Consider the following 11,136-nt stretch of genomic DNA (forward strand, 5'->3'; position numbering starts at 1 on the left):
TCAAGTCCCACGTCTGGCTTCCTGCATGGAGCCTGCTTCTCCCTCTGCCTGTGTCTCTGCCTCTCTCTCTCTCTCATTCTCTGTGTGTCTCTCATGAATAAATAAATAAAATCTTTAATTAAAAAAAAAAAGAAGAGAATCCCCCTTAGCCATCCATTCAACAGATTTTACTGAGTTCATCTATGTGTTCCTTTCCCTGACTTGGTGTTTTCTTTACCTTCAGAGTCCTGGATCCTCTTGTAACCCCCAAATAATCAAATCTCTCTGTAGATTGCCATTCCAGATGCCTCTTATAAAACCTTGCTCTGGGCAATTATAACAGAGAAGACCATAAGAACCATTGATTGGTAGTGGTAGTATTATCATCAGTAATAAATAGTTATCATTTAATGAGAGCTTCTCGGATAACCAGCAACTTTACATACATTTCCTCAATTGAGCTTGATGACAACCCTGTGTGGTGACCTTCAGGAAAGCGCTTTCCCATACAGTTCTGGAGCACATTCGAGAAGGCTGAGGTGGGCAGCTTCTCTCCCCACCACAGAAATAGACCTCAGCCAGGCCCTGGGCTGGTGGCTTCCAGGGGTGCCTGCTGGCCTGTCTGCACAGTTGAGAGACCAGCAAAATGACTGCGATCTGGAGGTCCTAAATACAGGCCAGCTAACCCTTCCTCCCAAGCACTCCGACACTTCCTTTATGGATTCTTTCTTCTTTCTCCTACTTGGCACTTTGAACCAGCCCAGGGACCAGGTGTTCTGTCCTCAGATCAATAGCCCTTGGAAAGGCCTGTGGATGGTTCTCCAAAAGCACCTCAGCTGCTCCTACAGAGGGACCATTGCCTCCTGCTTCTGTTTCAGGCATATTATGCTGCTTCTGCTTTATTAAAGCAGCCTCCTTCCTGAACGGGTTGGCACCAGCCCAGTGCCAGTGCCTAAAATTTATCTTTTCATCTCAAAATCCAACTTTTCAGCAGTGGCTTGAAATTTTATTTCCTTTTGCTGTTATTTCTTAGTCACTGTGATGTTTTAGAAAAGATTTAAAACTGGCCTTTGGCTGGAGTAAGTGCTCAGTAAGCATTTGTTGAGAAGGGATGAGAGAATAAATGATAGAAAGGTCAGCACTTGGGAGATGGTTGATGGAGACTCAAATGAGCTAATGCATGGGAAACGGATGCATAACCTGTGAGCAGCGGCAATTGGAAGGGAGCCGGACAGCACTGCAGCCTTGTCCACTGTCGCCATCTGCTGGAAACAAGGTGGCACAATGGGTCTATTTCTGCTCTAGTGGGGACGCAGTCTTTTGGAAATGCCGGCAAGGAGCTGAGTAAACAGGGGTGATTACATTTCAGCTAAATCTAACAGGCCCCAGATACCGTGTGAAGTGCTTTACATGCACTATTTCTCTTCATCCCCTGCTGTATCTAGAAGAGGCAGATACTACTATTATTGCATCTTTAGAGATTAAAAATCTGAGACTTACAGAGGCTTACAGTGGATTCATAATGTCTGAAGCCATATAGCTAGTGGGGATTTGAGATAAGACTCCGGCCAGCTCCGTGTGACGTTAGAGCCTATTGTAGGTTAGGTTCCCCAGGAACCAGACTCCAGCGTGGAGGGGTGCATGCAGAAAGCTTACCGCAGCGCACCCTCAGGAGCACAGGTGGAAGGGACAAGTCAAACTGCAACGCAGCCTCATCCGAGGCCCCAGCTGATGCCTGCCCTGAGGGAAGGGAGGAGTAGTATGGAGCGGGGATGGCAAGGAGGCTGGACCTTGGGACTTCCACTTGGTTCAGTCATTGGATGCCATACTTGGGCTAAGTTGCACTCATCAGCCAAGGGCAAGTTTCCACGAGGGACTCAATTGAGCACTGTCCCACAGCCAATGTTCTCAGCAGCTAGGGGAATAGATTTCTTGGTCCCGGAGTTGTGGTTCTGGGCAGCATGCCACCGTTTCCACTACAGAGCCAGATACCTGTCTCCTCTGCAGTGCTGCTCAAATAAGAGGAACAGCTAGTAAGTAGACAATGTCAGTGTCATGCATAATGGGAGGAAGATTTAAAGCGTGACAGTGGTTCTGCGCACTATCCACTTAGTGAACCTGGGCTCAGGCCATGCCTGCCATCCAGCTGCAATAACTGACGTATTTTGGCCAATTCATACAGAAATAACATATAGATTATTTTATGGGTTCCAAGCCATTAACAAAGAAGTAAAATGCAATGTTCGACTTGCTGGGCAAGCGTTTAGTGATGGATTTCTTGACACCCTCAAATCAGGACAGAAGAATTGAGGGCCACAAATTGACTAATGCATTAGAGTAACTGATTTTTTATCTTTTTAAAATTTTTTTAAAATTTATTTATGACAGTCACAGAGAGAGAGAGAGAGAGGCAAAGACATAGGCAGAGGGAGAAGCAGGCTCCATGCACCAGGAGCCCAATGTGGGATTCGATCCCGGGTCTCCAGGATCGCGCCCCGGGCCAAAGGCAGGTGCCAAACCGCTGCGCCACCCAGGGATCCCAGTAACTGATTTTTTAAAAATCACTTCATGTTGGGGTGTCTGGTGGCTCAGTTGGTTAAGCATCCGCCTTCTGCTCAGGTCATGAGCCCCAGGTCCTGGGATTGAGCCCCACATCAGCTCCCTGCAGGGAGCCTGCTTCTTCCTCTCCCTCTGCCTATGTCCCTTGCTCCTGCTCCCTCCCTCCCTCCCTCCCTCCCTCTCTCTCTAATAAATAAAAACTTTATTTTTTAAAAGATTTTATTTATTTGAGAGAGAGAGAGAGCACAGAAGGAAAGAGAGAAACAGACTCCCCACTGAGCAGGGAACCCGACACGGGGCTCAATCCCAGGACCCTGAGATCATGACCTGAGCTGAAGGCAGACACAACCGACTGAGCCACCCAGGTGCCCAATAAATAAAATCTTTTAAAAAATAAATTAAAAACCACTTTGTGGTAAGTCAAACTGTTTAAAAATATTTCAATCTTTCCTGCAGGCGACCTCTGTGGAAGAAAAGAATTTTTGATGCTGGAGACTGGTGGGCTTGGTTACACTACTTCTTTCGCATGGTGAAGAGCCGTGCACTATTTTTTTCTCCACCCACTGACACTAGGCTTGGCCATGTGACTTGCTTTTCCCAATGGGATGCTAGCTGTTTTGACACAAGCAGAGGTTTGAGATGTGTTTGCATGGTTGACCTTGCCCTCTTGTGCCTCTGCAATCCCAGAGAACATGGCCTGGCTAGCCTGCTAATCTAAAGATGAGAGACACGTAGAGCAGATATTGACCTAGTCTATAGCTTGGACCCAAGCCCAGGCAAGCCCCGCTGAGCCCAGCCTAGATCAGTCAACCTGCAGAAGTATACATGAAAATAAATGATGGTTGTTTTATACCACTGAGTTTGTTTTATACCACTGAGTTTATACCACTGAGTTTTATACCACTGAGTTTATACCACTGGCTCGCAATGCAGCAATAGCTGATTGGTATAAATCTACAGAGATATAGAGGATAACACACATGGAGTTGAATAATTTCAATTCTATATGATCTTTCCAAGAACTATCTTTAGACCTTAATCTCCACATAGGAGACTCATGGCCTTAACCATGGAAAAAATCAGGCCAGACGTTTTTCTTAGGATCTGTGGCAGAGACCACGAAATGTCTCCTAATAAATGTCTCTCTTTCTTCTACAAGGCAACGAGAAGTTCCAGGGTTCCCAAATCCTTGGGAAACAGGACTCTGAAAATCTGAGCAGGTTCCCCAGAAGGTGATAGACTAGTGTCTATTAGATATGGCCATGAGGATTCTGGACAAGGCAGAGTTTCCCTGAAGAAAGAGCCAAAGGTCATGGAGGTCAGAGGACAGGAACACTCCTCCTAGAAAGCAGGACCAACTCACCTGCCACAGAAAAATGAGTGTACAATTCCTGGAATCTGAATATTATTTAGAAATTATCTCCCTTGTGCCTAGGTACATGGTCCCCCAAATGAATACTAATCTTCCCAAATTCCCTTATAGTCAAGTATGGCCATGTAGCTGAGTTCTGCCCAATAGGATGTATATCAGATAATCACATAGTAGATTCTAGAAGCTTCATTAAGAGACAACTGTGTGGTACCCAATACCTCCACCATCCCCTCCACCCATCTCTTTCTCTTTTCTGTCTGACTTGGATGCAGATATAATGGCAGGAGTTGGAGCAGCTATTTCGGAATATGAGACGAACTTGGAAGTAGCAGCTATGTAGAATGAAGCAACAAGATTAAAGTTGCCTAAGTCCCAGAAGACTTCATAGCACAAATCAATGCCAAACTTCTTGTCTCCAACTTTTACAGGAGAGGGGAAATAAAACAATTTCTAACTTGTTAAAGTCACTAATATTTGGCATCTCTTTTATTCACAAACCTAACCTTTACTGATACAGCATCCAACTATCGGCAATTCATAGCCCCAACATTTAATTAGAAAGGAAAAGATCTTTTCTTTGATATAACTGTTAGTAGAAACAACAGCACTCTAAAAATTTATATCTGGAAGCGGTTCAATGTGCTGGAAAAAAGACTACACTGGAGTTAGACGACCCAAGTTTTAAACCCAGTACTGTTGCTGATTAACTGTGATCTTTTTTTTTTTTTTTTTTTAGATTTTATTTATTTACTTATTTGAGAGAGGGAGAGTTCATGCACACACGACAGGTATGGGGGCCCAGACAAAGGGAGAGGGAGAGGGAGAAGCAGACTCCTGGCTGAGCAGGGAGCCCAATTTGGGGTTGATCCCAGGACCCTGGGATCATGACCTGAGCCAAAGGCAGACCCTTAACCAACTGAGCCATCCAGGCGCCCTGAACTGTGTGATCTTTGTCATATTTTTTCCATTGATACGGTAAAGAGATTGAAAGAGGAAGCGCAATCATCAATAAACATAGGAAAGGATGCTTACCTTCACTAGTAATAAGGGAAATGCAAATTAAGACAAGCAGAGACAATTTCACACCAATCAGATTGGCAAAATCAAAAAGCCTAATAATTCCAGATGTTAATGTAGGTATGGAGAAAACAGGGATTTTCAAACAATGCTAGTGGAACTCTGACTTGGTACAATCAATGTAGATTAACCATTTGTAGTAAAGCTGAAAAATGTACATATATTGTGATATAGCAGCTCAACTTTTAAATATATACCCAAGACATTCTTGCAAGTGTGGTCCATGAGGCATTCTAGTATGTTCATTGCAGCATTGAGGAATCAACCTATCTCAATGTGTGTTATAGAAATAAATAAGTACGTTGTGATATATTCATGCATTAAGCACCATCAGAATGGTGAAAATGAACCATATCTGTAAGTACGAGCATGTTCAGGTCAGCCCAGTAGGAGACCAGAGGGAAAAGAGTGATTTGAGGCATTTATTCTCTCAGCTTCTTCCTTGTGGGGCCATATTGGGCTAGCTTCACCCATCCCATTCCACATGACTCTCCTCCCAGGTCTAATCCCCAGTTCTCTCACTTTGCTCCTTCTGGCCCAGGGCTGGTGATAGCTCCACTGTTACCAGCCCTGGGGCACCGCACTATTCTCTGTAAACAATCTTTATTAAGCTCTCTTTGGAATTCTGCGAGTATGCCATATTAGGATTCAGAGAGAAAACTGGCACAGGACATCCATCAGCAATTCTACTTCTCTGTACCCACCCTAGAGAAACACTTGCACATATGCCTATGGGGCAAGTGCAAGGATATTTGCTACACCCTTGTCTGCAATAATAAAAAATTAGAAACAATTTAAACATCTTCAAGTAGGGAAATAGCTAAATGAACTATAGTACATCCATATTATGGCATATTATGCAGCTGTTTGAAAAGGAGATGGATCTATTTGTATAACATGCAAAGACTTCTAAGATATTTTTTTTTGCATGTAGAAAGTAAGATTCAATCCCATAATAAATTATATTAAAATGTTATGTATTTCTATAATTTTATGAATTCTAGAAAACTATGGGAACCTTTTCACTGCCCCTCCCTATGGAAGGATTATACATCTCCACCCCCACTGGAGTCAGGCTTGGCCCTATGATTTGCTTTGACCAAGGAAATGTGAGTGAAAATGCCATACTTCTAAGCAGAAGCTTTTAAAGCTTCCACCCTTCTTTCTTTCCCCTCTGCCATGAGATTAGCGCATCTTGGCTGCTTCTTCAACCTATGTCCAGGGAAATAGCTGAAGCCAACCCATGACAAACATGTAAGGATCAAGAAATAAACCTTTGTTGTTGTAAGGCACTGAGAATTTGAGGATGTTTGTTATTGCAGCATGACCTGACCTACTGTGACTAATGTGCACTGCTATATAATTGCCACTTGGTTACTTTCTGGGGAGGAGAAACAGCACTGGGGGGCAGTGATCACAGGGGATTTTAGTTTTTAATCTTTAATATTTTAGTTTTCTTACAATGAAAGTATATCCACACATCACCATGTAATAAAAATACATTATTTCAAATGAATACAGCAGGTGTTTTCTTACTTAAAATTAAATGCTAAAAAATATCAGTCTTAAAATACACACACACAAACACCCAACAAATTAATGGTTCTTTTTGCCCAGCTGGCACCCTGAAGAAACAGACTGGAGGCGGATAGCTCTGTGAACTTTCCAAGGCTAGAGGAACTACTGGAGCATGACGATGCCTCCCCACTTTCTCTGCAGGTAGAAATCTGCAAAACCTAGACACACTGTGAAACTTATTTCTGGTTCAGTTATCATGAAATTGAAATACAGACTCATAATCTTTTTTTTTTTTTTTTAGGTTAATGATGCCTGCCTTTCCAGTGACCTCATTTATATGAGAGCAAAGGTGATTATATGACCAAAATTCAATTCAGAAATCTTGGAGAATTCTGGTATCTTACCACACAGTCTACTCTTCTGTGGAAAAGTAAGTGAGGACCATGGGAGCTGTGTTTCTGATTACACCAACAGATCTCTCTAAGTCAGGATTTCAGCCTTTGTTCCATTAAAACAAAAAGCCAAAAAGGATTGGATGGATATTAAAGACCTCACTGAGTTGACATGTCATAGACTACCCCACGATTTCAACTTCTTTTTCAAGCCAGACAACAGCTCTCTGGCCTTTGAACTCTCCTTTTGAGGCAAATGTCAATGGCCAGACTCTCCAATCCAGTACCCAGTCCCCAGCTTCATGGGATCAGGAAGCTAAGGTGGCAGCTGCAGGAGTAGCCATAACAACCCCCGACCTCTCAATCACAGCTCTGGTGACTTTGAAACAAGAGTTGTCCTTCCCTTCCCACCCCCTTCCTGCCCTCCCCAAGTTGGCAATGCCAACTCTCTCAATGAGTATGCAAGCACCTAATTTCCTATATTAAAGTTCTTTCTGCTTAAAAATATCTAGAGTGGTTTCTGCTTCTGTCTCCTACACAGAACTCTGACTAAATACAGGTTGGAAAATGATTTTCAGAAAGGAGACTCAAACACACACACACACACACACACACACACACACGAATCATAGAGAAGGAGAAAAAACAGTAATATTAGAAAATCACTCCAAGAGCTCAGATATCTGAATAATTGGGAGTTCTAGAAAGTGAAGACATAGAAAATAGGAAGCTAGAGGAAATATATCTTCATAGAAAAATTCACAAAAATATCCCAAAGTTGAAAGAAATGGGTTTTCAGAGGGAAAGAGATCATTGAGAAAAATTAGACATCATGTGCCTCCCGATAGGATGCAATAGGAAATACATAATCTCACCTGTAAAATATTCTTGCCAAAAACTGAACTGAAATCTAATACAAGATATTCAAGGCATGATGTCACATTTTAAAAACACCTCAAGGGTCCAATCAGCCAAATTCAGATTGTGAGAAATTCTATAGGATAATTTACCCAGTTTTTTCAACAAGTCATATTTTTTTTTAAAAAGGAGGAGTAATTGTTACAGATTGAAAGAGAATTAGCTGCTAAATGAAACTGATAGACCTTGAATCCTGACTTAAGTAGGCCAATGTAAAAAAAAGTCAAGTTTTGAGGCAATTAGGGAAAATCAAACATGGACTGTGTGTTAACTCCCTCAAGTGTGATCACAGAATTGCAATTATGTCATTATTAGCTTTTAAATTTTTTATCTGTTAGAGCTACATACTAAAGTATTTACAAATACAATGATATAATATCTGGGATCTTGTGTAAAATCCTGCTGTAAAAATGGGAGAAGGCTCTCTCTTCCTAGGTGGCTTACTTAAGAATTCGACTCTGATTTCACCTCAGGTCATGATCTCAGGCTCCTGAGATGGATCCCCACACTGGACATGGAGCCTGCTTTAGATTCTCTCCCTCTCTCCCTCTCCCTCTGGCCCTCCTCATGCATGCATGTTTTCTCTCTAAAAAGAAAATGGTATGAAGGATAGATCAAATATTAAAATAAAGCTAGGCAATGGGTACATGGAGTTTACTGTACTATTCTACTTTTGTGTTTGAAAATTGTCATAATAAAAAGAGAAAGAAGAAAGAAAGAAAAGAAAGAAAGAAAGAAGAAAGAAAGAAAGAAAGAAAGAAAGAAAGAAAGAAAGAAAGAAAGGAAGGAAGGAAGGAAGGAAGGAAGGAAGGGAAAGAAAGAAAGAAGAAAGAAAGAAAGAAAGAAAGAAAGAAAGAAAGAAAGAAAGAAAGAAAGAAAGAAAGAAAGGAAGGACAGGCTGGAGGAAACAAAGAAAGAAAAAAAAGGGTAGGGAAGTGAAGGGGAAGGAAGGAGGGAGGGAAGGAAGACTACTGGATGTCTCAAGACTACTAACCATGGGGACGCCTGGGTGGCTCAGTGGTTGAGCATCTGCCTTGTTCAGAGTGTGAATCCAGGGCCCTGGGATCGAGTCCCAAATCGGGTTCCCCTTGAGGACCTGCTTCTCCCTCGGCCTATGTCTCTGCCTCTCTCTCTGTATCTCTCATGAATGAATAAATAAAATCTTAAAAAAAAAAAAAGGCTATTAACCATGAAATTTCAAAGTAATAGCAACAAAAATAAATAAACTTTTGGAGAAACAAACTAGGCTCTTACTCTACACATCTATGTAAGAATGGCTTAAATTAAAAAAAAAACGGATGATAGCAAATGCTGACATAAATATGAAGCATTCGGCACTCGATTTCACTGCTGGTGGAAATTCAAAATGGTACAGCCACTTTGGAAGACAGTTGAAATCTTACAAAGCTAAACACAGTTTTAACATTGATTTAGTGATCATGCTCCTAGGTAGTCACTCAAATGAGATGGAAACTTATGTCCACACAAAAACCTGCACACGGAGGTTTATGGCAGCTTTATTCATAATGGTCAGAAACAGAATTCAGATATCTGACTTTCAGCAGCATATCTGTTTGCTGAGGCTGCTGTCACAAAGTACCACAAATTGGATGGCTCAAAACAACGGGAATTTATTGTCTAACAGCTCTAGAGGCTGGAAGTCTGAAATCCAGGTGTCAGCAGGGCCACCAGGGTCAGAGGTCTCTCCCTCTGAGACTCTGGGTAAAGTCCTTTCCTGCCTCTTCCTTAGTTTCTAGTTTCAGGTGGTGGTTATAAGTCCTTGGTGTTCTTTGGCTTGTGGCTGCCTCTGTCATCACCTGGCTTTTTCCTTTTTCCTTTTTATTTTTTAAGATTTTATTTATTTATTCATGAGAGACACAGAGAGAGAAGCAGGCTCCCTGAGGGGAACTTGATGCAAGACTTGTTCCCAGGACCTGGTGATCATGCCCTGAGCCGAAAGCAGATGCTCAACCACTGAGCCACCAGGTACCCCAGCCTTTTCCTTTTTTTATGATGACATCAATCATAAGGGTTAGAATCTACCCTAATGACTTCATCTTGACTCAATTACATCTGCAAAGGCTTTTCCAAACAAGGCCATGTTTACAGGTACCATGGGCCAGGACTTCAACACATCATTTCTGGAGGACATGAGTCAATCCATAACAGCAGGTGAACGGACAAGCTGTGGTACATTCATAGAAGGGAATATTACTCAGTGATTAAAAGAAATGAGCTATCAAGCCATAAAAAGACCTGGAGGAACCTTGAACTGATTAGTGAAAGAATCCAGTTGGTGAAGGCTCCCTAGTGTACAATTCCAACTATACAACATCTGGAAAAGGCAAAACTGAAGTGAGTATAAAAGAGAAGTGATTGCCAAGGATTGGGGTGAGGGCAAGAGGTGAAGGTTGAATGAGTAGTTTCTTGTGGGATTGCTTTTAGCCTAAATGTTATTTATTGAAAAGAGCAGAGAGAGTACAGGCCCCCCTCGGGACAGGATGGAGCAAAACAAGTAGCGCAACTCTGCCTCCTGCTCAGCAACTTCTCTCCTTGCCCCACTGGGCAGAAGGCACGAGGGAGCTTTAAGACAGTGAAACTGTTCTGTATTATTCTATAATGGTAGATACCTGACATTATGCATTTGTCAAAATCCATTGAACTGTACAACAAAAAGAACGAGCCCTTGGGGCACCTAGGTGGCTCAACTGGTTAAGCCTCTGACTCTTGATTTTGGCTCAGGTCATGATTGTCAGAGTCGTGAGATTGAGCCCCATGTTGGGGTGCACGCTGAGTGTGGAGCCTGCTTAAGATGCTCTCTCTCTTTCTCTGCCCCTTCCCCCACTTCCACTCAGGCTCTCTTAAAAAAGAAAAGAGCCTAATGTAAACTATAGAGTTGAGTTAATAATAACATACCAATATTGGTACATCACTTATAACTGCTGTGCCACACTACTCTGTTAATCTGTTAACATTAGGGGAAACTGTGGGTGGGCAGAGTTTCGGTATATGGCAACTCTCTCTGTACTATCTGTTTAGCTTTTCTATGAATCTAAAACTGCTCTAAAAAAATAGTCTATTAATCTTAAAAAATCCTTTCTGGGGACGCCTCGATGGCTCATCAGTTGGGCTTCTGCCTACAGCTCAGGGTGTGATCCTGGGGTCCAGGATCGAGTCTCACATTGGGCTCCCTGTGAGGAGCCTGCTTCTCCCTCTGCCTATATCTGCCTCTCTCTCTCGGTCTCTCATGAATAAGTAAATAAAATCTTTAAAAATAAAATAAAATAAAAAATCCTTTGTGGAATCCCTTTCAGAAAGTCT

General features: G+C 42.2%; 1 long non-coding RNA gene across 4 annotated transcripts in view; it reads left to right on the forward strand.

The window, feature by feature from the left end:
* LOC144298403 (uncharacterized) overlaps positions 1-7,385 on the forward strand; it is a 42,919-nt gene extending 35,534 nt beyond the window's left edge. For all 4 annotated transcript variants that reach the window (XR_013365388.1, XR_013365387.1, XR_013365386.1 and 1 more), the window contains exons 3-4: positions 6,605-6,706; positions 6,807-7,385. This is a non-coding gene — a long non-coding RNA (uncharacterized LOC144298403). The remainder of the gene's footprint in view (positions 1-6,604; positions 6,707-6,806) is intronic.
* Positions 7,386-11,136: the final 3,751 nt, after the last annotated feature.

This window comes from Canis aureus, chromosome 26, assembly GCF_053574225.1.
Source record: "Canis aureus isolate CA01 chromosome 26, VMU_Caureus_v.1.0, whole genome shotgun sequence".
NCBI classification, from domain to species: Eukaryota; Metazoa; Chordata; class Mammalia; order Carnivora; family Canidae; genus Canis; species Canis aureus.